This window comes from Piliocolobus tephrosceles, chromosome 5 (assembly GCF_002776525.5).
Source record: "Piliocolobus tephrosceles isolate RC106 chromosome 5, ASM277652v3, whole genome shotgun sequence".
Classification (NCBI taxonomy): Eukaryota; Metazoa; Chordata; class Mammalia; order Primates; family Cercopithecidae; genus Piliocolobus; species Piliocolobus tephrosceles.
Window position 1 is genome coordinate 133,868,557 of NC_045438.1, and position 27,360 is coordinate 133,895,916.

The window sequence follows — 27,360 nt, forward strand, 5'->3', positions numbered from 1 at the left end:
CCATTTGTAAGGAGTAAAAAAAGCAGATGGGGAGAGAGTAGGGGTCCTCTATGCAAAAATAAAACTTGCTTCTGAGAACTCTCAAAGCTAAGAAGCCAGAAAAGGTCCAATATTGAAAACAGTCTTAGGCTGGGCGCAGTGGCCCACTCCTGTAATCCCAGCACTTTGGGAGGCCGAGGCGGGTGGATCACCTGAGGTCAGGAGTTCGAGATCAGCCTGGCCAACATAGCGAAATCTCATCTCTACTAAAAAATACAAAAATTAGCCAGGTGTGGTGGCAAGTGCCTGGAATCCCAGCTACTCAGGAGTCTGAGGCGGGATAATAGCTTGAGCCTGGGAGGTGAAGGTTGCAGTGAGCTGACATCGCACCACTGTACTCCAGCCTGGGTGACAGATTGAGACACTTTCTCAAAAAAAAAGAAAAGAAAACAGCCTTGGGATGCCGAGGTGGGCAGATCGCCTGAGGTCGGGAGTTCGTAACCAGCCTGACCAACATGGAGAAACCCCATTTCTACTAAAAATACAAAATGAGCCGGACCTGGTGGCACGTGCCTGTAATCCCAGCTACTCGGGAGGTTGAGGCAGGAGAATCGCTTGAACCCAGGGGGCGGAGGTTGCAGTGAGCCGAGATCATGGCACTGCACTCTAGCCTGGGCAACAAGAGTGACACTCTAGCCTGGGCAACAAGAGTGACACTCCCAAAAAAAAAAAGCCTTTATGTGAGATAAACAAAATTCTTCCCTCAACCCAAGTAACAAAGAAGAAGTGTCATTTCTGATGAGCAGCTTACAAGTGAGGAAGGGGTCCCAGCTACATCAGTGGCTGTAGTAACAGAAATGAGGCAAGTTGATACTTCTTAGGAGATACAAAATTCCCAAGTTTACAAAAGTATAAATAATTTCCATGAGAGGAACTGCACAAAAACAGAGAAAATGGCTTTGTCAGAAACAAGCAGAACAGAGAGAAAAGATAAAGGAAGGAGGAGAGACAAACTACAGCTCACCAGGGGACATTTCACTCAACCCTAATGCAACTCTATGTGGTAAACATTAGCATCCCTTTTTTACACAAAAAGCAACCTGGGATTTGGAAGAATAAAACAGCTTGTCCAGATTACACACACAGAGAATATGCAGCAGGGCCAAGTCTGAACCCTGTTCTGCTAAGGCTCCACAGCCTGGGCTGGCAGCACCACATAGACAATCCGTTCACCTTCCTTCCTGCTGAAGCTTCCTTCCCTCATTCCATCCCTCTGTGCTTCATCCACTTATGTTGCTGAGCCTCCAAATACAGCCCAGGAGAGAGGTACCTACCACCTCTAAGTGCCCCCACAGTAAGATAATGAGAAAAGAGTAAAGGTCAATATTAAAAACAAGATGATGAATATTCCCATAGACTTGGAGAGAGTTCAGAATCATTGGGAAATGATCACATTAGATGTGAAAACCTACTTCCTGTGCTGGAAACTACCCATTGGCATAACAGGAAGAAGACTAAAACCTTTTATTTAGTAAAATGGTCTTCTGGAATCCAAGGGGGAAAGTGTAACAGCTATCGATGAAAGATAACTGAAAAGAAAAATCCCATTCATGAATTTCAGATGTCATAGAGCCAGGACTATAGGGGAAATAAGTAAGACAGAAAGTAAGGCCTATGCAAGGAAGGATAGGAAGCAACAAAGCAAAAGAAAAAAAAAAAAGAAAAAGAGCGAGTGCGAGAGAGAGAGAGAGAAAGAAAAGAAAAGAAAGATGAGAGAGAAAGAGAGAAGGAAGGAAGAAGGAAGGAAGGAAGGGGGAAGGGGAGGAAGAGAAAGAAAGAGAGAGAGGGAAGGAAGGGAGGGAGGAAAGGGTAAGAGGAAGAAGAGAAAGAAAGGAAAAAGGAAGGAAGGAAGGAAGGAAGGAAAGAAGGAAGGAAGGAAGGAAGGAACAGCAAGGAAAGAAAGGAAAGAAAGACCTAATGGAAAAGGCACTTTTAGGAGTGTGATTATGAATCTTCATAATTTGAAAGTCATGGTTAATCAGGATGGTCTTTACAATAAAAAGACAGGTAGAATATTTCAAAAGAATAAAGAAATAAGAACAAAAAATCTAAGCAAAGTGGCAGATAGCTAAGTATTCCAAATGACATTGATGAAAAACAAAACTGCTTACTAGAATAGATATCTGTATGCCAAACTAGACACATGTGAACCACACAGGTGAACGGAAGGCAAGTCAAGTTCCCCACCTAGCATATCTGCAAATATGCTCGATAATGATGGGAGCTTTTCCAGGCAGATACTGCTAAACAGGGAAATCAAACATGGGTGGAATACATGTATTCATTCATCTATTATAATCTTATCAACTCCTACCATGCAAGGTACTTTTGCTTATAAGAGTCAAAAGTACATAAAATGTAACCAAAAAGGACCAAATGAAACCATTACTACCACCACACACAAAAAAAGTACTGAAAGCCTGCTAGTACCAACAGTACTCATTCCTTACTCCATTCCAGATCTCATTCTAAGTACTTTGTAGTAAAGCCCCTATGAAGATATGCATTAGCATCTTCACTTTATAGAAGACGTTGAATAACTAACCCCAAACCTCACAGCCACTAAATATACACTTGCTCATTTTCCATAATATCTTTAGTTCACAGATTTCTGAGAAACTGCGGCTTAAAGAGGTGAAGAGACTTGCCCAAAGGTGCATAGCCAGTAAGTGGGCACAGCCAGTGTTCAAACCAGGTCCATGGGACTCAAAAAAGCACCTGCTCCCTCTTATGTTACCACGTGACTTTTCTAAAACAACTTCTTCAATAGAACTCAAAAGAGGAAACAGAAAATGTCGCCTTGAAAATGGTGGCTCTGGCTAACTGAAGGGAGATGGTGAAACACAGTGAGTGAACAGAGACCCCAGACTCCCCTGCCAGGATTCAAATCCCAGCCACGCCAATAACCAGATGTGCAACTCCGGGCAAACTTAACTGTGCTGTGCCTCAGCTTCCTCATCTGCAAAACAGGGTAACCATCCACCCTCCTTATAGAGGTGGGCTGTGAAAACCAGAGATTAAATGGAAAGTATTAGAACAGTGTAGGACACAAAGCAGTGAGCAAAAAAGAAAGAAAAAAAAAAAAGACTGCTCTAAAACTAATTGAGACAAAGCAAACATGGATAAGGTCCTTACCTCAATCCACCCTGCTGTGATAATGCTTTTACTTGGGAGTTTGGGCTAAAGCCTTGACCTGGGGGAAACCAGGGCTCTTTCTTATTGTAAAATTACAGCCTCCCATGACAGACTGCTCCTGACAGAGTGATTCCGAGCATGAAGCTCCGAGTCCTTTCAGAGGATCCTGTGAGGCCTGGGGCTCTAAAAGGCTGCTGTCTTCTTCCACCGTGCTGCGTCTTCTAAGCAAGGGGGCTATGCAGAGATTGGAAACAGCAGAAGTCTGTGGTTCATGCATACAGAGATGGGAAGACAATATTCCCAATCTCCATCAAAGTTCACAGGCTTCCTGTGAAGGGAAAACAGCTTTGAAGCCCAAGTCCTACTGGACACTCTGGAAAGTCTGTGGCTCAAGAGGATCAGAGGGAGCTGGCAATAAGGTTGAACAGTAGCCACTAAGAAGCCAGTACCACGTGTGGGGTACTGCATCAAGTAGACCTTGTGGAAAGTACACCCTGTAAATGAATGGGGAAAATGCCAGCCTTGCCTACTGCTCCTAGATTCAAACTGCAGCCCAAAAGAAGCCATCTCAGTTTGGAAAATGGGCTCCTCCTGGTTGTAAGGGATGGGTGAGGAACTGCTCTCCTGTTTATACTAAATCTTCCCCTAACCAGCTCCTCCTGCCCACTCTCCTCCCTATGACCAGTTTTTCACACAGCCATTCACACAGGTTTAGAGGCTCAGGTCACCTTGCACTTGTCTCCCTTGCACCTCCATCAGTCATCAAATCCTGTACATTACAGCACTGTTTCAAAACAATATCAAGACTTATACTTTCCTCTTTACACCCAAGCCTGTCACTCAGTCCAGCCCCAGTGAGGTGAACTATCAGAACGGCTTCCTGGCTGGCTTTCCGACTTGTGCCACTGCTCCTCACTTCAGCCCACCCTGAAAATCCACACTTGACTCATCTGCTTGAACGTCCAGTTCCTTTGGTTATTCCACAGCTCAGAAATCCCTAGTGGCCCAAACGAGCATCTGGTGCCCCTCTATAAAAACTAATCTTTAGTGCCCATTTATCAATATCCCTCGCCTCCCATCCCCAAAATCACATACTCAATCCAATTTCACATTACCCTAGTCAGTTTCCTTATAGAGTCTAGGACATAACAATTTCTTCTACATCCTTATGCACATTGTCCCCTTGTCTGCAACACCATCTACTATTGTTCTCTCAGAGCCTGACTCAAATCTTCAACCCATTTCAAGCCCTACCAAGAAAGCCTTTCCTGACCACACATCCCTCAACTTACCTTCTCCATTTCTGAATTCCTCCAGCACTTATACTCTGCACCACACCATTTTACATAATATGATTTAGTACTCTGTATATACCAGGTACCATTCAAAGTGTTCTACAATTATTTAATCCTTACAACTATCTGATGGAATTATTCTCATTTCACAAATGGACAAACTGAGGCACAGATAGGCTAACTGGCCCAAGGTCACATAGCAGGAAATCCTGGAGCTAGAATTCAACCTGGTGCCAAAGTCACACACCTAACCACTGTATAATTATAAAGTACTTCACACTGCACCATAATTATAAGTGACTCAGGACCAGCATCCATGCTACTGAGTCACTTACATTCCCCACAGCCAAGCCCCAAAGCTGCACACTATCTACTATTCCGTAACTGATGACAGGAAGCAAGCTCAAGCCCCCAATTGGGGACTGGCTCTGGTGCTCAGCAGCAGCTGAAAAAAGAGCTTTTCTCCTCCTGGAAGAGTGAGGGGCACCAGTGTAACAAGGCTGCGATGAGCCATTGCACCTTTTAAATAACATCTACCTAATGTGAGTGTTCCAACATAAAAATCTACCTCAAGCACAGAGACAGAACACACTTTGCCTGTCTTCGTCTGCACACTTTGTACCTCAAAGTCCACAGCCCAGGGGTCAAGGATTCTACAATGAGAAATTCTTGTTTTAAGGTATTCAGATTAGCTGCATGCCAAGTCAGAAGGGGTCACCATCAATACAAAAGTTTCCATTTTGGGAACTCTATGAATAAGAGAATCTGAAGGATTCTTTTTCTCCCTTAAACACATCCCATCACAGGCATGAATGGTCCAGGGAAGCCTCAGGTGGCCCTCACAGTTTCTCAGCTACCACAGGAAAGTTTCCCATGCTGCTGCCACCCAGAGAATGGAGGTTTGCCCCTGAAAGTCCAAGACCCCAGCATGCCCTGCCCTTCTCACAGGTGAGCATCCTTCACCTGTGTCCTCTGCAGGGTGGCACATTCATAGCTGGGAATGTCAAAGCTTCTTTACTATAATTTGTCATCATCAGAAAATACAAACCATACCAGAGAGAGAACTACACAAATCCGGTCCTAGTTATAATTTTAGTTCACGTTGGCCTAGGACAGATTAACACATATAACAAGATCTGAGTCTTTTACAGCCTCCTCTAGTTTTACTTCCTAACTCAAATTCCATTCCTGATGAAAATTTCTCACGACTCTCTAAAGGAGAGTTTGTCAGCCTCGGCCTACTGACATTTTCAGTCAGATAATTCTTGGTCATGGGAGGCTGCCTCTGTATGCTGTATGAAATTTACAGCACCCCTGGTCTCTATTCACTAGATGCCAGTAGCACCCCACTAAGTATGACAACCAAAAACATCTCCGAACATCGCCAATGTCCTGGGGTGAGAAGGGAATGGGGAAGGTGCCAAAATTGCCCTGGTTGAGAATCATTGCTCCAAAATAACTAAAGAAAGCTCATTTGTGTCTGAATCCCAGAAAGTATCCCTCTCCGCACCCAGTATCAGGCTAAAACTATTTTCCCGCATATCCCATACACCATTCTCAGGGTTCTATGGACAAAGTTTCCCTGAACTAGATTCTCCAGTTCCTGGCAAGGAGGCTCTTCCTCCATGTCTTGTCATTTAAGCCTCGTTGAGGCTTTCTCAGCTATTTCTCTAGAAAGGTTCTAAGTCGGCTACCCAGTTACCCCGGGTCCAACAGTTCACACTCCTCTCACATACAGAGCGTGTGAAGGTCTCTGCCCCAAGGCCCAACGACATGCTCATTTGCTGCTCATGGCCAGGGCCCAACCAGACTCTCCTTCTCTTTACCCTTGATGTCATCTGCCATAGAGGACTTGAGGAGAGCCATTCTATAGGAAGAGACTATGGGGAGGAATGACCCTACTTAAGGGAGAAAACTGTACTAAAAGAGCATTTATAGAATGCCCAAAACAAAAAGATTTTTAATTAATCATTTACAGAAAATAGGAAAGAAAGAAAAAGCCTAAAAGATAGTCAAACCTGAGAAAAACAAGATGATAATATGAAACTATGGCTAATACAGACCAGTAAGGTGAATTAAGTCTCTATGTAAGTTAATTCAAGGAAGAAATACAAGAACACTTGAAAAGCCCAGTAGAAATACATATTACAGCAACTGCTGAGTTGCCTGTTTTAAAAAATTAGTCTTCAACAATAAAGAGGCAAAAGATCTATATAATTAGGCAGGGGGAAAAAGTCATAGTAGAGGCAATTAAGACTCCTGAAATAGGCCAGGCGTGGTGGCTCACATCCAACAATCCCAGCACTTTGGGAGGCCGAGGCAGGTGGATCACTCAAGCTCGGGGAGTTTGAGGTTGCAATGAGCCAAGATTGCGTACTGCACTCCAGCCTGGGTGGCAGAGCAAGACCCTGTCTCAAAAAAAATTCAAAAAGGACTCCTGAAATCAGGAATCCTGAATATTCCGATGCTTGTTCTAATTTGTAAACAATGAATAAATACACGAACAGATTCCTCCATCTTTGTTTCTCCAGTCATTTTGTCTTCCTCCACCTCCTTTGTCATTTCAGACCGATTTTCTTGAAATGGCAGGAGCCACCGATTTGGAAATTGAAAAGCCCCTGTGCCAATGGTTGCCAAACCACCTACAGAAACAGTAGTGCTGCAGGGAAATGAGAAACTTAAACTAAACCAGTTACCCCAAAGAATGTCTCCTTAGATAGGGTTAAAGGCTGAGAAAAATAGGCAAATGCCTTTGTAGAAGCTTTTTGGAAGGCAGCTAGCTATGCTCACCACTGCAGAGGCTTTTGGAATAAAGAATGTAAACAAATCTTCACCAGTTTTATGAGGACTATAATGACAACTGAGGGGTATAACATTCAGGTCTCTGGAACCTATAAATGCACAATAACAAGAAACCTGAAGATAGTTGAAAGAAAAGCTAAAGGAAAACGTATTTAAAAACCAGACCCGGACTAACTTCTCTCAGCCTTCACAGACCTGGCTGGATGGTTCATATTAACACCCACAAATATAGGAGAAAAGAAATACACACACACACACACACGAAAAAGCCCCCTCTATTCTATGCCAAGTGCAACAGATCCTGGGAGGCCATGGGGCCAAGCCAACATTCCCAGTGTATTCACTGTCCACACAGCTAATTTTTTTGAAACCTCCTCTAGATTTCTAAAGCCCCTGACTCTGCAAGAACACTTGGCCATCAGAAAAAAAAGTGTAGACATTCTGCAAACACTTTGCTGGCTCTGTGAGTATGCAGCAGTGAGGGGCCATGGGGAGCAGTCCTGAGCAATGAGCCAGATATTGGGCACAATACATGCACTTAGAAAAGGGTCAAAGAGTTGGTCCATCTTCCTCTGTCCATCTGAATTCAGGAGTCATTTCCTCTGGCCTCACAGGAAGAAAGGCACCTCTCTTCTCAGGCTCTATCTCCCCCATAATTTGCTCACTCAATCATATCTATGATATAGCTTGACAGACCTGAGTTTAAAACTATACAATTTAATAGTAGTCTTGGCAAGTTGTTTAAACTCTAAGCCTCTGTTTCCTCATCTGTAAAAGGGGGTCTGGCTACCTACTTCCCAGGGTTGCTGTACAGATTGAGTAAGATAGAACAGGAAATGCTCTTCTGCCAGTACCTGGCACACGGTAAGCATTCAATACATGATAACTACTAACATTATTCCAGAAATCTTCGATTTCTCCCTTTCCATCGCATTCTTCCATTGACTTTAGACATGGTCAGAACAGGGCTCCCAAAGATGAAAAAGGCTTCACTGGCCTCAAGGCCCCTCAATCGACCACCTCATTTCAATTATTCCTGACCTTGGAACAAAAACTTTTGAAGTCAGTGTTCTATACTTGATACCCTGACAGTAGACTCCCTACCCGTGGCTTCACTGCAAAGCCCCTCAAGGCAACATTGGCTTTTCCCCAACTTAATGGAACATAATCTCAAAGGCCAGGATTGTATTCAATCACAAGATTCAAATTCTGTTTTTTTTTCTCCTTGATCTCTGTAGCCCTCAATACGGTTGGCCAACCTTTCCTCTCACCCTTTCCTCTCACCATGCATCATAGTCTTTCTAGACGTCTTCTTCAGCTCCTACTGGTTTTTGCTGTGGTGTCTTCTATGGCTCCTACCTTTGCCACTAGACTAAAGAAATGGCCTGGAGGCCGGGCACGGTGGCTCACGCCTGTAATCCCAGAACTTTGGGAGGCCGAGATGGGCGGATCACAAGGTCAGGACCATCCTGGTCAATATGGTGAAACCCTGTCTCTACTAAAATACAAAAAATTAGCCAGGTGTGGTGGTGCATGCCTATAGTCCCAGCTACTCGGGAGGCTGAGGCAGGGGAATCACTTGAATCCAGGAGGCAGAGATTGCAGTGAGATGAGATCGCGCCACTGCACTCCAGCCTGGCAACAGAGCGAGACTCTGTCTCAAAAAAAAAAAAAAAAGAAATGCCTGGATTCAGTCCTCTGTGCTCTCTTTCTCTGCACAAGTTTGCTCACAGGGGACACAGTCACCCTCACAGCAGAACCTATCTCATCGTCGTCAGGATGAATCAGAGAGCTATAAGGGCTTTTATGCTGTGTGGAGGAAAGTCTTCATCCTGCAAAGACAGATATGACCTCTGCAAAATTGCTTAAAATGCAAAGCCAGGTGTGCTCATTGAGGTGGGAAGGCAATGTTTGTGACCAAAACAATGTGTGAAAACAATAGCTTGAATTGGTAGGTTTACAAAATCTCCAGCCCTGACAGTACAATGTAGTACTTGGAATGTGAACTCTGGTGCCAGAATGAATCCTGACTCATCCACTCAATAGCTCTATGACCTCAGACATATTGTGCAGCCTCTCTCGCCTTAGTTTCCTCATCTGTAAAATGGGGATAACAGTGTCAATGCATATGGCTTTGTATGGGGTACATGTAAAGCATCAACACAGTGCTTAAAATATAATAAGTGAACAAGAAACTTTAGTTGCAACCGCCTTCTTCTTACTTTTATTTTCAGAGTCTTGGCCAAAAAAGTATGTCATCCCAGCCACTCAGGAGTCTGAGGTGGGAGGATCACTTGAGCCCAAGAGTTCGAGCCCAACACAGGGAGATCCTATCTCAAAAAAAAGAAAGAAAAGAAAAGAGAAAAGAAAGAAAGAAAAAGGAAAAAAAGTGCATTAAAAAATAAAAGGAAGTCAATTAAGATGTCCTGGCCAGAAGCAGTGGCTCACACCTATAGTCCCAGTACTTTGAGAGGCTGAGGCAGGAAAACTACTTGAGGCCAGGAGTTCAAGACCAGCCTGGGTAACACAGTGAGTCTTGTCTCTCCAAAAAAAAATTTTTAAATTAGCTGCGCATGGTGGTGTGCACCTTAGTCCTAGCTACTCAGAAGGCCGAGGTGGGAGGATTGCTTAAGCCCAGGAGTTTGAGGCTACAGTAAGCTATGATTGTGCCATTGTACTCCAGCCTGGATGACAAAGTAAGACCCAAAGTCTTCATCAGCTGCTACATTTGGAAGCTCCTCTGAGCAGTCCTTGTGCCTCTCAGCTTGGGTGAGAGACTAAAGACAAACCAGATAGGGTGAAGATTCCTTTGGTACCAGGTAGGTCCACCAAGCCCACTGCACTAGAAATAGCTCAGCAGGTGGATGCTAATCATCTGAGACTGTGTCATTTCTAAGTTACTGTTTCCTAAATATACAAATAAAAAATTAAAATATAATGATGTTATAAGAAGGCTGGAACTCCAGTGATTCTTAGCATAGAAAGCAGACATTATATTGCTTCATCAGCTTATCCTACTACTCCAAAGGCTTTCAACAGGGAAAATAAACCCTAGTTTCCAAGCCCATGTATTTTGTTGCTTAAAAACCATGTTCATCCACTAAGAGGATTAATAAAAATAAAAATAAAAAAACAAAAACATGTTCAGAAGAGACTGTGATTTGACCCAAAGGTATATTTTGATAAAGAAAGTCTTGACATAGGCTATCCTTTAGATATGAGGTGTAAGTTTTCTGTATCAATCAGAAATCCAAGTGGCCTACAGGGCATAGTTAATTCTATTTTTAACTTTTGAACAAATGAAGAAATGAAGCTATAAAAATGCAGCTCTCTTCTCCCCAAAGTTCCAATGCTTATTGCGTTTGTCCATAATCCTTATCTGCCTGCATGACAGTCTCATTGTTTTGTGCTATTCAAGTATTGCAACTGCACAAGATAAAACCATAGCCAACTCAGTACCTCCCCAGCAGAAAGAATGAATCCCTTTAATGATCATTTTTGAAGTTTAATTGTGCAGCTCCCTAGAGAAGAGGTAGTAAGCCCCTGGGACAGCAGATTTGGGCAGGGAACCAGTCAGCCAACAAGTGCTCACCAAGGCGGTGAGTGAAAATATTATGTGCCATGAAGCCAAACAGAACCAGGTTAGAGCCAAATAATTCTGAGCACTTTACATCATTCTTTTATTTTTCTTTTCTCTTTTTTTAAAATACCACTAGGCATTCCTTAGGAACTTTACAGAATTCTTAAATGGGTATATTAGCACTCAACTCACAGGAGTTAGGAGGCAAATTCAATAAGAATGTATCTAAAAAGCCTACTTAACTCCTCACACAAAGTAGGCTTAATGAATGTTATTCTTCATTCCAAACACCTTGGTGCATCTTTAAAAACTGCCTTAATGAAGGCTGAGTCTATACAGGTGTAATCTCACACCTACAATCCCAGTGCTCTGGAAGGCCAAGGCAGGAGGATTTCTTGAAGCCAGGAGTTTGAGACCAGCCTGGGCAACACAGCAAGACCCCCCCCCCCCCCCCCCCCGCTACAAAAAATTTAAAAATTAGCCTGGCGTGGTGGTGCATATCTATAGTCCCAGCTACTCAAGGGGCTGGGGCAGGAGGATTGCTTGAGCCCAAAAGTTCGAGGCTGCAGTGAGCTACGATTGCGCCACTGCATTCCAGCCTGGGCAACATAGCAAGACCTTGTCTCTAAAAAATAAAGAAAGAAAAACAACAAAAAAACTACTCTAATGAGGAGATGGGGAAACACACTTTTAAACCTCCTGACTCATGATAAAACAGGCAAGCAGACCCATTCATCAATAAATCAATAGCAATTTAATTAGGAACTCTCAAAAAACAAAAACTAACAACAACAAACCTACCCTAACATCTTCGAGCAGGTGAAAGAAGGAAACAAAGTCTACCCAGCAAGGGAGATATGGCTGTAGCTGACCAACAGACCTTACCTACTTTCAAGGAGCTTGCCATCTAGAAGTGGGTAGAAATAAGCAAACAGGAAATTACAATACAGCATGATAAATGCAATGACAGGAGTTCTAGAACAGGCTCTCTGGGAGTACTTAGGAAGGGCCCCCACAAGCAGAATCGGGAAGACTTCCTACAGGATGTGACACATAAAAATGATAATAGCTAACTAAGGTTGCCAAGAAGCTACTATGTGCTAAGAATATACTAAGTGCACTGTGGATTACCTCGTTTAATTCTCAGAACAACACTGTAAGACAACTACTATCATTACCACCATTTTAAAGATGAACCGAAGAGGTTAAGAAACTTGCCCAAGGTCATACTGCTAGCAAGTAGCGGAGCTGGGATTTGAACCCACACAGCCTCCAGAGTCTAGGCACTTCACCACCACCAACTGCATTTTCTAAAACGAGGCCAAAAGCTGTTAAAGATTGAAGCATGTGAAGTTTTGTAGGCAAAGAGGCATGTGTAGAGGTCTAGATGAAAGACAGAGTAGGGCCCAGGTTCAAGGGAATTACAAACGGCACCGCTGCTAGTACAGAGAAGGCACTTAATATTTGTTGAATTACAATTGAAGCATCCAGTACAAAGCAGTGAGGGAAAAGAAGTGAGCCAGACTGCAAAAGTCTCAAAGACACAGTAAGTTTGGACTCAAGGCAAGCCATGAGCCTGAAAAGGTGCTCTAGGTCAATATTTAATTTTCTGTTAGAAACAACAATCTCCTGGGTGAGCCTTCACAAGGAACTGATTTCCAACTTTTTGAACTACGAACATTATGGTTTACCAACCATAACTAAAATTCATTCAGGATCAAGTGTTTTAAAGTGTATATAAGGCCGGAAGCAGCAGCTCATGCCTGTAATCCCAGCACTTTGGGAGGCCAAGGCAGGTGGATCACCTGAGGTCAGAAGTTTGGCCAACATGGTGAAACTGTGTGTCTACTAAAAATACAAAAATTAGCCAGGCATGGTGGCGGGCACCTGTAATCCCAGCTACTTGGGAGGCGGAGGTGGGAGAATCACTTGAACACGGGAGACAGGGTTGCAGTGAGCCAAGATGGCGCCATTGCACTACAGCCTAGGCTACAGAGTGAGACCCTGTCTCAATACAAAATTAAATTTAAAAAAATAAAGTGTATATAAAGCTCAAAATGTAACAGTAACCAAAGTCACAGTCAATATGCTATAGTTACATGGTGTTGTGTAAAAAAAAAAATTCATGTGTGTGGTCAGCTTTTTGCTTCAACAGATCAGAAGGCAAGAGAATACTTTTAATGAGACAATACAATTCAGGAAACAGATTTAGTAGCCATCCTTAAGGAGATCTTGAGACAATGTGCTCAATGTGGTAACTTCTGATAGAACTGATCCTGAGATACCTTTTGCTGCCTTCTTTTCTTCATCATGTTCTACACAGAATGCACAGAGATGCATTAGGGATGAGCTTGGTGACAGCCATTTTATCAGTCCCGTAGCTTCACTCCTAGCACAGTCATAAAGCTAGCATTTAATAGGCACATACCATGTGCCAGGTGCTATTTGGAACATCTTCATTTGTATTATTTCCTTTGACCGTCATGATGACTGTATATGTAGATACTATTACCACCCCCATTTTGGAAGTGAGAAAATTGTAGCACAAAAAGTTTAAATAACTTACCACTAAGTGGAGAGCTGGCATTTGAACCTAGGCCAACTGGCTCCAGAAACCATACTCCGAACCGCTACATGCACCGCTTCTCCCACATCACACCTGCCTTCAAAATGGAATCAACAATCCACATCTGCATGGAATTCTACAGCCTTTTGTTTTCAACCAGAAGGTGTTCCACACCCACAGAATCTTAAGGCTTTGGTTCCAACGATGAGTAAAGTTAGTTTCTAGAAGGAACTAGCAGGGGCTGGTCCTAGGAACACGGCAGACAGGGTAGAACAAGGAACAGAAAACACATTTCTGGAGTGAGCCTAAGTGGGGGCCTGAGCCTGAGAGGCACATTTCTGGAGTGAGCCTAAGTGGCGGGGGGAGCCTAAGAGGGGGGCTGAGTAACGCTCTTTAGGAAGAGGCTGTGTGTGTACTACCAGGTGAAAGGAGGGCAGCTGGTAACAAGAAACAGCCTCTTCCTCTCTCCAGGGATTGTACAATCCCAGAATTCTGGAAGCTGCTTATCAGGCCCCACTCCCGGCTCCTGCTCCTCCTTGGCCAGAACAGAAACATCTATAATTCCCTAAGCTGGGCAGCCGTGCTTGGAGAGGTGAGACCCATCTGGGCCACAGGCCTTCGGGTCTTAGGTCCGGAGAAGAGGCCAGTGAGCATGAAGGATATTTGGAGCAGTGGCAGTCAGTTCTGTAGGGACAGGATGTCCCTTCCTCTCCACCCAGCTGGAAGGAAGCAAAGAAACTCTATTCAAACAGCTCTTTTCCCACAGCACATCATCAGATTTCAGGTTAGTTTAACAGACTGCCATTTCACTTGCACTTTTTTTTTTTTTTTTTTTTTTGAGACGGAGTCTCGCTCTGTCGCCTGGGCTGGAGTGCAGTGGCCGGATCTCAGCTCACTGCAAGCTCCGCCTCCCGGGTTTACGCCATTCTCCTGCCTCAGCCTCCGAGTAGCTGGGACTACAGGCGCCCGCCACCTCGCCCGGCTAGTTTTTCGTATTTTTTAGTAGAGACGGGGTTTCACCGTGTTAGCCAGGATGGTCTCGATCTCCCGACCTCGTGATCCGCCCGTCTCGGCCTCCCAAAGTGCTGGGATTACAGGCTTGAGCCACCGCGCCTGGCCTTCACTTGCACTTTAACACAGATTATCTTACAAAAATTGGTTTTATAACATCAAGTTGAATCTAGCTACACAGTGTTTATAGGAATTTTGATAAGTAATTTTGAGCACTATGGGGCAGTGGAGCTTGCTTTGACTTAAAGAGAAGAGGTCATCAACACAGAAAGTCCCAAAAGAAAGCAATGCTGACTTCTAACTGTACCTTGAGTCAAATCTGTCTCTCCACAAACTACACAGGAAGAGACAGCCTCTCCACTTAGCCAAGAGCCTGCTGCCACCTCTCCACTGGTAGTCAGTCCTTCGACAGTGGGGAGAGAAGGAAAACTGTCAGCAGGCTGCTGGAGCTAGCTCTTCAAAGCCTTCTTCCTTCTCTCCTGGCTCTTCCCCTGCCAGAGTATGTAGGCCCCATGGAGGCCTACACAGGATGCTGGGATAGGATTAGTGGTGGACCAAATAAAGGACTAGGCAGGGCTGTTTTATGTTGTCCCCAAAAGAGAGATGCCCAGGACTTGTGTGTCTAACTAAAAGGGAGAGGTCCTCCCTTAGATACCAGCCATTCTACTCTATTACACCATGTAAGATAGGATGACCATAGGGTAGAACATTAATGAGGACAACCACATTAAGGCACATTGCTGCCGCCTTAAAGAACAAGTAACAGTGTTTGTTCACAGCAGGTGCTCAACAAATGCTGAGTGACAGACCACGAAGGACTACACTAAATAAATTAAGGAAATTTCCCAAAACTCTGTAGTCCAACAATGTGGTTATTTTTTGCCTTTATTTTTATGCAATACAATTCCCAGCTGAATTACACAGAATTACAAATCCCGCACAGATGGAACTTTGAACACTCTGAAAATTTTATTTTTAAGTTACATAGGGACGGGGTATATTTCAGAGGCAAAAGGAAGACTTTTACGAGAGACCAAATGAGGAAACATTTCCTTAAAATGAGACATCTGGCAAACCTGACAGTTCAGTTTTCATTTGTTGATGAAAATTTCTTGGACCTATGTTCCTCTCTGAATCATTCTTCTTAAAATAGAGGCTTTATAGAGAGCATTTTGTCTAATTTTTCTTCTACAGCAGTCTCCATTGAGAACACAAAGAAAGCAGCAGCCTCAATCCAAAGTAATTTTATTTTCACATTAACGAACATTTTAACTCCAATTAGCAATATGTGTTGAAAAGTATACTGTGGTTGAGACTTGGTCTCATCCTTCCATAAATCTCCATGTCCACACTTTCCTCAGTGTGTTAACAAGTAAGATGCAGACATGGGCTGGGCGCAGTGGCTCACACCTGTAATCCCAGTACTTTAGGAGGCCGAGGCGGGTGGATCACCTGAGATCAAGAGTTCGAGACCACCCTCACCAATATGGTGAAACCCCGTCCCTACTAAAAATATAAAAATTAGTCAGGCCTGGTGGCATGTGCCTGTAGTCTCAGCTACTCGGGAGGCTGAGACAGGAGAATTGCTTGTACCCGGGAGGCAGAGGTTGCAGTGAGCCAAGATTGCACCACTGCACTCCAGCCTGGGCAACAGAGCAAGACTCCGTCTCCAAAAAAAGAAAAAAGATGCAGACATGAAGCCTCTTTACCTCCAAATTCTTCAGAGGCTTTTAGGTGGCTAAAAGGAAAACAGCTCTGACCTGAAACCAAATACTTTCTCTGAGAAGATGGGAATGCAGAGAACAGCTCTGCCTTAAACTAGGAGTGAACCCCAAACAAAACAGAGTGGCTCAAAGAACAAGGCTTCAAGAACATGATGGTTCACCTCAAAATGGAAGCACAGCAAGCCTTTTCTTTCACTTCATTATGACATTTTCATCAATCAAGCTGAAGTAGAAGAAAGAAACCCTCTAGACATCTTGGTAATATAAAAACCCAAACTGTTACTTCCTAACCAAAGAAGAAAAAAAAAAAACAAAAACAAAGATACTACATGCCTGTAATCCCTGCCCTCTGGAAGGCAGATGCAGGAGGATCACTTGAGCCCAGGAACAGAAGACCAGATGGGCAGCACAGTGAGACCCCATCTCTAGAAAAAATTTAAAAATTAGTCGAGTGTAGTGGTACACACCTGTAGTCCTAGCTACTTGGGAGGCTGGGGCAGGAGGCTCACTAGCCTAGGTGTCAGAGCAAGACCCTATCCCTTAAAAAACAAAACAACAACAACAAAAAACCTACATAGGCCTAAAGCTCTAAGATGTTGACAAATACAGACCTGTGCTTATAGGTAGCAAGTCTACACTTTTTCCTGACAGCTGCAGTACTAATTTCGGGGATTCCTTCACTCGCCAGGTATCTGAGTACTTACCAAGCCTATGACACTGACACAGGGGCAAAGAGACACAGTGAGAAAAACAAACAGACATGGCCTTAGCCCTGATGGGATTTATATTCTCATCAGGTAGACAGACTTCAAATGACCCTGGAAATAAATATAAGTGAGGAGCTAGCTAATACTTCCTACTTCAAACAGAAGGATCTTCTATATATATGATAGGCAAAATTCCATTTTAGAATAAAATATAACCTTATTTTATAGCTGAAAAAAATCAGATACATTAAATAATTTGCCCAAGGCCAAACAATCACCTCAGTTTGGCAAGGCCTCAAAGTCCACGTTCTTTTAAGCACAGCAGGTCAGCTCTGCCCTCTGACTGCTGCTCCCAGAAGCTCTCACAAGACCACCAGGAAGAAACAACTTTACCGCTGCCCCTGCTCCCACACTCACAGCCTTTGAACAGTCCTGTGTCTAATAAATACCATTTTAGGCATCCATGGTACAATGTTAATGCTCTTCTCACTTTACTCAGGGAAAATTTTCCTTCTAAGTTCTGCAGAAACTGAAAAGAGTCAATAACACAGGAAGCCCAAAGGCCTGTTTTTTAATAAAATAAACCTAAAATGGTTACTGGGCCCTTGAGGATTTCTAGGTGCACAATAAAAAGGGCTAACACATTCCTTTAACTCTGTTTCTCCCATCCTGGCCAACTCAGTATTAGCTAAGAATTTTCAAAACTGTTTCCTTTTCACCCTTAGAAATATCTTACTCACTACCTTCCAAAACAAAAAATACATTGAACAATGTCGTCCTGAAAACACTAAATCAAATGATGATGGTAAGTGAGGAGCTAATACTTCCTACTTCAAACAGAAGGATCTTCTATATATATGATAGGCAAAATTACATTTTAGAATAAAATATAACGCCATTTTACAGCTGAAAAAAATCAGATACATTAAATAATTTGCCCAAGGTCAAACAATCGCCTCAGTTTGGCAAGGCCTCAAAGTTCACGTTCTTTTAAGCACAACAGGTCAGCTCTGTCATCCTGCATAAATCGTTCATTAGGGTGATTTACTAAGTGATGATTATTTTTATTGGGCAAACGATGAGTCCTTAATTAATACTGTTTAAATTCTAATGTTTTTAATGATTTTTAAAAAATAAAATAGCCCAGTGTAAGAACCATTTGTATGAATTTTTTAAATGTCTACATAAATTTCTTTGGATAGATGTCATGCTTCCTGATTGATCAATTTTAGATTCAAAAACTATCAGCCAGGTGCGGTGGCTCACCCTGTAATCCCAGCACTTTGGGAGGCCAAAGTGGGCGGATCACGAGGTCAGGAAATTGAGACCATCCTGGTTAACACAGTGAAACCTAGTCTCTACTAAAAATACAAAAACAAAATTAGCTGGGCGTGGTGGCAGGCACCTGTAGTCCCGGCTACTCAGGAGGCTGAGGCGGGAGAATGACGTGAACCCGAGAGGTGGAGCCTGCAGTGAGCCAAGATCGCACCACTGCACTCCAACCCGGGCAACAGAGCGAGACTCTGTCTCAAATAAAAAAAAAAAAAAAAACCTATTTTATTGGCTGGGCACAGTGACTTACGCCTGTAATCCCAGCACTCTAGGAGGCTGAGGTGGGCAGATCACTTGAGGCCAGGAATTCAAGACCAGTGTGGCCAACATAGTGAAACCCCATCTCTACTAAAAATACAAAAATTAGCTGGGTGTGGGTGCACGCCTATAGTTCCAGTTACATGGGAGGCTGAGGCACAAGAATCACTTAAACCAGGGAGGTGGAGGTTATAAGCTGAGATTGCACCACTGCACTCCAGCCTGGGCAACAGAGCAAAACTCTGTCTCAAAAACAACAACAACAACAACAACAACAAAAACCCAACAACTATTTTGTTTAGGCCAGGCATGGTAACTCATGCCTGTAATCACTTGAGCTCGTGAGTTTGAAACCGTGTTGTCTCTACAAAAACTAAAATAATTAGCTGGGTATAGTGGCACATGCCTGTGGTCCTAGCTATTTGGGAGGCTGAGGCCGGAGGATTGCTTGAGCCAGGGAAGTCAAGGCTGCAGAGAGCTATGATCACGCCACTGTACTCCAACCTAGGCAACCTGTCACAAACAAACAACTCTACTTTATTTAGACTCGCCTAACTATTGAATAGGTAGGGGTGGGGTCAAAATACTAAGGCTTCAGCTCAGTCACTACTGAAATGTGTAACCTCAAGTCTGTTCATTTCTCTGTGACTACTTATTTATATTGTGGGGTACATGAATGGCCTTTTTCAATTTTACAGGGTCGCTAGTGCTACCTGAGATTAAAGTGGTAAATGTGAAAGGTATTATTTAAAGTCAAGATATTTGATCATCTTTCTGTACCTGGCTCCTAACATAGGGCCTACCACAGAACAGAAACTCAGTAAACATTTGAAAAGAAAGAATAAAGTTCCCTTTTGCACAAGCTGATGACATTCATAAAGTACAGGAAAGGAAACTCAACATTAAGGAACCAAATGGTGGGTCAGGTTAACCACAATAAAAATAGGCAATACGCACACAGCCAGCAGAACCACAATAAATGTTCTGCATCTAACCACCAAACACAGCCCTCCATTACTGCATGCCACACAAATATACAAAAGTCGGTCAAAAATGTCATCCAAAATCAATTTCGCTTCTCAATCCACCCAAAATGTATCATTTTCTTTTCAATGACCATCTAACCACAGAATCAAAGTATCCCTACTAGTCACCCCTTTTTCTCACTGAAAATCGACTTTGTGGTAGAAAACTAATTCTGCAAATAAATGTCTATTAAAATCCTTACTATCTGTTAGGTGAGAAATGCTCAGTTATTTCAATCTATACAGTACTCTAAAATAAAATCTGTTGTTCATTCCTTCTCTGAGGTGAAGGGACCTCTCTCTCATACTCTAAAATAAAATCTGTTGTTCAGTCCTTCTCTGAGGTGAAGGGACCTCTCTCTCATCCCAACAGTGTGCTGTTCCACCTCTGGGCAGGCCACACAGTCCCAGGGTCTGGAGCTCCGACTCCCTGAAGACCCCACTGAGGTCGAGGTTGGATGATGAGAGAACAGATCCGAGGACCACCCATCCCTTCTAAAGGGCTGCTAGGGAGAAAACCTAGACTTGGTGTTTTAACATAAGGTAACCAGCAAGTGATGAGGACACAGTCTACACAGGTATCAATGCTGACAGTGATGCTAGTTACAGATGCTGGAGAACCAACAAAGAAATAAACAAGAAACTGTGAACATTTGATTTGGCCATGTAAAAATTAAAACTAATTATAGTTACTTACGTAAACTGCTTACCTAATAATCACACAGTACAACAACGATCACACAAATCATTCAAGGTGTCAGATTATGAGTATTTGATTTAATCACAACACTGAACAGAGGACACACACTCAGCTTCCATAAATTACAGCATGCTTGTTTACTTACAATTTAATGCTGAAATAAACATCCCTGGATGAACAAGAACTTGTGTTATTGCAAAAGTATTCATGGTTCCTGAGCACAACCTGAAAACTAGAAGAGCAGAAACTCTTGGTGGCTCACAGCACTATTATAATGAGATTTCAAGGGCAAAAAACCTATCTTGTAGTTTTATTACATATGACCCTACAGTCACACTTCCATTGCTCTCCTATTCATCTGAATAAGGATTCTCCGCCCTACACAACACCATCCTTCATTCTAAACTGTCAAGGATTTATAGTAACAGGAAATCTGGAGTTGGCATAGGCAGACACTAAATTTTGGCTGGCTGGAGAGAAAAGCTTCCTTTCAGCATAAAGGGTATAATTTGGGTTTCTTAATGACCTTGTTCAGGGTGAGGACTCCAGACACTGCCAGTCATAAAGCCTGGGGGAACTTGTTTTGCCTTTTCTAGAAGTTTTCAATCCTATGCACACAGTCCTTGAGCCTCATCAGGAGACATTCTCATAGCCAAGAACCAGGACTCTCAGTGTGACTGAAGAAGCCCTGGGTGGCTAAATAATACCCCTGCCAGTTTAAGGATCTCCCCACTGTTATCCTGTGCACAAGGAAGGAGATTATTACAGCAGAACACAGGCCAAAGCAAAAACAGGGTTACCTTTAAGCTTGATAAAATCCTTTGAATTTAAACTATATTCCATTTCACGAAAAGTACCAATTTGGCTTTCTGCACACATGTTGGTAAATAAATAACTACATAAATCCTGAAAGGAGTAGGAAGGGCCTGTCTTTTCTTCTTTCCGTGTCACTAATTCCCACTCAGTTCAAAGGTTCACAAGTCTTTGCTGTGGAAACAAAAACAACCATTTGAAGACTTAGCTTTCACCATGATAAACAATAGATTAAACCAAAATATTGATTTATCTGCCTGCTTAAAAAACTAGTTACCATACCACTCCAGGTCTCCATCTACAAACTCCTGTGCACACCAAAATAAGTAATGGGGCTGTTCTAAAATGAATACTTCTACTAGAGAGGGAAAAAAGTGTTTCATTTCAGTTATCCCTTATAAAACTCCAGTCCTTCCACAAAGCCCCACTCTCCCATTTTATGTTGTAATATCCTATTCATTCATTCTTTCCTTCTTTCTTTCTTTCTTTCTTTTTTTTTTTTTTTTGAGATGGAGTTTCACTCTGTCACCCAGGCTGGAGTTTAGTGGTACAATCTCGGCTCACTGCAACCTCTGCCTCCTGAATTCAAGTGATTCTCCTGCCTCAGCCTCCTGCGTAGCTGGTACTAAAGGTGCCCACCACCATGCCCAGGTATTTTTTTTGTATTTTTAGTAGAGACGAGGTTTTACCATGTTGGCCTGGCTGGTCTTGAACTCCTGACCTCAGGTGATCTCCCAACTCAGCCTCCCAAAGTGTTGGGATGACAGGCATGAGCCACCACACCCAGCCCATTCATTCTTTTTTGAGGCAGAGTCTAGCTATGTTGCCCAGGCTGGAGTATAGTAGTAGTATGATCACAGCTCACTGCAGCCTTGAACTCACAGGCTCAAATGATCCTCGCACCTCAGTCTCCTGAGTAGCTAAGACTACGGGCACCATCACCTCTGGCTAATTTTTTAAATTTTTTTTGTAGAGACAGGGTCTCCCTGTGTTGCCTAGGGTGGTCTTAAACTCCTGAACTCAAGCAATCCTCTCGCCTCAGCCTCCCAAAGTGCTGGTATTACAGGGCACGAGCCACTACGCCCAGCCTGTAATATCCTATTTAGATGCAAAGTCATAGGAGAGATCACCCACTCAACTGCAAATCAACAGTCACCAAGTCCTGTTCATTCCTCCTGAATATTTCAAATTTAGCTTCCTCTTCATACTCACTGGAACTGCCTTTTTTCAGGCCCTAATCATTTTGTACTCCTAGTTAACCTCAACTCCTTTGATCCATCTTCCAAAAATCTGAAGTCATCTTCCTAAATTGCAAATCCATAATTACTGTCAATGTAAAATCCAACTCCTTTACATGGGCATCTCACCTCTGCTAATACCCCATCTAATCTCTTCGTACCCCACAGAACCCCTCTCCCTCCTACATATCAGGCAGTTACCTGCAGTTGTCTCAATGCACCATGCTTCCAGACACCCATTCTTTGCACACACTGTACACTCTCTCCAGCTTAAAATCACTCTCACTTTTCCTCTTCTTTGTCTGTACAAGTCCTATTAGCTCTAATACTCCACCCAGACCTCATCCTTTCAGGGAGGAACATTTCCCCAGCCCTGTCCCTTGTTTCCTCTCTGATGCTCCAGCATCACTCTGTTTCAGAGCACTCATCACACTATTCTCTATCTCCCCCATCAGAAGATCACCAGGCTGGGATTGAGACTTCTTTTCTCTATATAACTCCATTGGCCAGCATGTGATCTTGCACAAACGAGGCACTCATTAAATGAAGAAACTGCCATTATCCTTTGGTTCTAAATCAACTGAATTCCTTCTGCTTCCCAAGAGAATTATGTTAAAAGCTCTTGACCATTTAAACACACTTAGAAATGAGAACTGGGTGTTAACTGATGTTCTCTGATCATGTAAACTACTGGCAAGGGTAAGATGACTTTTCATTAATGATAATGATAATCATTATGGCAAATGTCAGTTGAAGACACAGAGCGTGGCTCAGTGGAAAAAACACTGACTTCGGCATCAATGACATGGGATTGAGTTTAGACAAGTTACATAAGCCCAGGTCTGTGTTTTATGGGAGAATTTATTTAAGTCTGGGAATGTGTCTAGTGTAGCATCTGGCACATGCAGACCCTCCCCTGCTCCCACTCCACTGCTCTGCATGGGGCCAAATTGTTATTGCAAAGGGTCAGCAAATGCATTTGTACACCCAGCACCAGCAGTAGGCAGAATAAATGTCTCAGAATAATATATTATGATGTCCCTAAGGTACAGAGAAGCTACTATATTTAATAAAACACAAGTTTATTTCAGAAAGTTACCGAGTTCATAATCATTCTGTCACAAGGTATTTTCTCAATCAACAAACACTCAAAGTATAACCACAATCCTGCTGAAACTGAAACAATTTTTTTTATTGTTTGAATTGTCTCTCTCAGGCTTAGAAATAAAGCACCTAGAGATAAAGTGGCCTGGAGACAAGGTCCTAGATGCTATCAAGCCAGCATCCAACCCCATGATGATTCAGTACCTTACCAACCTCACCTCCACTGACTCCTGCTGGATGGCTGCTTACTCACTGCTGGGCAAACAGGTCTTTCTTACTCTAGCTTCTCTACCTCTGCCCCTAGCTGTTCTCTGCCCTCCTCCACACCAGTCTTCTATCAACTATCTGAAACTCTGGCTTTCTCGAAAGGCAGCGCCCCACTTCCTAGGGGTACAAGTAGTCTAGGAGAGGGTTCTCCATACCACCCTACTCCATTACCATCGCCTCTTCCTCCAAACTCCTCCAGCACTATTTACATCCCTGGCTCAATGGCTGAATAACTAAAAGGAGGCTTTCTCTGTATAAATATTAATATTAGCAGCTGTCATTACTACATTCCAGCCACTGTTCTCTTTTTTCCTTTTAAAATAGGGTCTTGCTGTGTTGCCCAGGTGGGTCCTGAACTTCGGGCTCAAGCAATCCTCCCAACTCAGCCTCCCAAAGTGCTGGGATTACAGGTGTGAGCCACCGTGCCTGGCTTGCCACTACTCTAAGTACTTCACATGAATTACCTCATTTAATCATTACACAACTTTATATGAGAAGTTCTATTATTATAGATGAAGGAACTAAGGCAAAGCAATTAAGAAAGCTATCTATACCTTCCAACTGGTAGGTGGCAGAGGCAAGAGATGAACCCAGGCAGCTTGACTTCAGAGCCTCTATCAAATAGGCCCTTTGCTTACTTTTTATTTTGAAATAATATTAGGCTTTCAGAAGAGTTGCAAAGATAGCACAGAGCCCCGTATCCCCTTCACCCAGCTTCCCCTTATGCTAACCTTTTACAGAACCATAGTAAAGCTGACCCTTAAACAATGCAGGTTGGAACTGTTTGGGTCCACTTATATGCAGATTTTTTCCAACCAAACACAGATAAAAAATATAGCGTCTGTGGGATTCAAAACCTGTGTGTGTGGAGGTCTGACTTTTCACAAACTTGGGTTTCTCAGAGCTGACCTCAGGACTTGAGTATACAAGGATTCTGTTATACATGGGGGTCCTGGAACCAGTCCCTCACATGTACCCAGGGATGACTGTACATTGATCAAAACTTAAGAAATTAACACTGATAGCCATCCCATTACTGGGTATATACCCAAAGGATTATAAATCATGCTGCTATAAAGACACATGCACACGTATGTTTATTGTGGCACTATTCACAATAGCAAAGACTTGGAACCAACCCAAATGTCCATCAATGATAGACTGGATTAAGAAAATGTGGCACATATACACCATGGAATACTATGCAGCCATAAAAAAGGATGAGTTCGTGTCCTTTGTAGGGACATGGATGCAGCTGGAAACCATCATTCTGAGCAAACTCTCGCAAGGACAGAAAACCCAACACCGCATGTTCTCACTCAAAGGTGGGAACTGAACAATGAGATCACTTGGACACAGGAAGGGGAACATCACACACCAGGGCCTGTTGTGGGGTCGGGGGAGGGGGAGGGATAGCATTAGGAGATATATGTAATGTAAATGATGAGTTAATGGGTGCAGCACACCAACATGGTACATGTATACATATGTAACAAACCTGCACGTTGTGCACATGTACCCTAGAACATAAAGTATAATAACAACAAAAAAAAGAACACTGGTACAATACTCTTTCTTTTTTTTTTTTTTTTTGAGACGGAGTCTTGCTCTGTCACCCAGGCTGGAGTGCAGTGGCGCGATCTCAGCTCACTGCAAGCTCCGCCTCCTGGGTTCAAGCGATTCCCCTGCCTCAGCCTCCTGAGTAGCTGGGACTACAGGCGACTGCCACCACGCCCAGCTAATTTTTTGTATTTTTAGTGGAGACGGGGTTTCACCGTGTTAGCCAGGATGGTCTCGATATCCTGACCTCAGAACCACCCACCTCAGCCTCCCAAAGTGCTGGGATTACAGGCGTGAGCCACCGCGCCTGACTGGTACAATACTCTTAACTACAGACTTTGTTGATACTTCCCTAGTTTTTACATTCATGTCCTTTGTTCCAGGACCCTACACTGCATTCAAGGGTCTCAGTTCTTGAGTCTCTAGTCTGTGACAGTTCCTCAGTCTTTCCTTGTCTTTCTCAGCCTTGACACTTTTAAAGAGTACTACTCAGTATTTTATGGAATGTTCTTCAATTTGTGTTTCTGTTTTCTCATGATTAGACTGAAGTTATGGATTTGGGGAAGGAACACAAGAGGTAAAGCGTCCTTTTCATCACATCACATCTGGGGATATGTGACATCAGAATGACTTATCAGTGGTGATGTTAACCTTCATTACTTGGTAAAGGCAGTGGCTACCAGATTTTCCCACTATAAAGTTACCACTGTTCGACTGGATTAAGAAAGTGTGGCACATATACACCATGGAATACTATGCAGCCATAAAAAAGGATGAGTTCATGTCCTTTGTAGGGACATGGATGCAGCTGGAAGCCATCATTCTGAGCAAACTATCGCAAGGATAGAAAACCAAACACTGTATGTTCTGACTCATAGGTGGGAATTGAACAATGAGAACATTTGGACACAGGGTGGGGAACATCACACACCAGGGCCTGTTGTGGGGAGGGGGGAGGGATAGCATTAGGAGATATACCTAATGTAAATGATGAGTTAATGAGTGCAGCATACCAACATGGCACATGTATACATATGTAACAAATCTGCACGTTGTGCACATGTACCCTAGAACTTAAAGTATAATACAAAATTAAAATAATAATAATAAAGTTACCACTGTTCTCTCTCCATATTCTATTATTTGGAAGCCAGTTTCTAAGTCTAGCCCACCCTCAAAAAAGGAAGAGAATTAAATTCCATCTCCTAGAGAGAGGACTACCAAAGAACAAGTGGACATTGGTTGAAACCGCCATAGTAATTAATAAATATTTTGGGGAAGATACTTTGAAGCCATGCAAATTTTGTTTCTCTTCAACTTTCACCCACCAATTTTATTCTTCACTGGTAGATCTTGCCCACAGCAATTATTACTATGGTATGCTAATGGTGATTTTCTATTCCCCTCATTATTCCTACATTTATAATTGGAATTATTCTGTAAGAAAGACCTATCTGTTCTCCCCCACTTATTTATTCAGTCATTGATAGTGTAAACTCACAGATAACCAAGCCAATTTCTTAAGAGAGTTGTCAAGTTTTGTGTTCCTAAGTTATCTGCTACAGTGGTATGCACAACATATAGTAATTAGGCACTAATTAGTATTTGCTGATGAAAGTTTCACGGCAGAGAGACCAACCTCCCACTCACACACTCCCATGGATGAAGGGAGAAGAGAAACCTCCTTCTCTTATTGACCTTCCGGACCAGCCATGTAAAAGGTCTTGCACAGTTCCTGGCACACAGTAGGAGGACAGTAAGCAGTCGTTCCTTTCCCCAGTCTAACTCTGCAGATGCTTTAAGACATGCCGAGGCACCTTTCCTTGGACCTCTGCCAGGAAACGCTAAAACCACTGCCCCCTGCCACCCATTTTTTAATGGTAAGAAAACTGAGCTAGGCCGGGTGTGGTGGCTCAAGCCTGTAATCCCAGTACTTTGGGAGGCCGAGACGGGCGGATCACAAGGTCAGGAGATCGAGACCATCCTGGCTAACCCGGTGAAACCCCGACTCTACTAAAAAAAAAATACAAAAAACTAGCCGGGCGAGGTGGTGGGCGCCTGTAGTCCCAGCTACTCGGGAGGCTGAGGCAGGAGAATGGCGTAAACCCAGGAGGCGGAGCTTGCAGTGAGCTGAGATCCGGCCACTGCACTCCAGCCTGGGCGACAGAGCGAGACTCCGTCTCAAAAAAAAAAAAAAAAAAAAA

The 27,360-nt window shown here is 43.2% G+C and overlaps 1 protein-coding gene across 5 annotated transcripts in view; it reads right to left on the reverse strand.

Moving 5' to 3' along the window:
• ANKS1A (ankyrin repeat and sterile alpha motif domain containing 1A) overlaps positions 1-27,360 on the reverse strand; it is a 198,160-nt gene that overhangs the window by 153,169 nt on the left and 17,631 nt on the right. The window contains exon 1 of one of the 5 annotated variants that reach the window (XM_023212579.3): positions 13,418-13,895. The exons of the other annotated variants lie outside the window; for them this stretch is intronic. The gene's annotated coding sequence lies outside the window, so the exon portion shown is untranslated. Of the gene's footprint in view, positions 1-13,417; positions 13,896-27,360 lie in introns of those variants that run through there. 5 annotated transcript variants of the gene reach the window in all.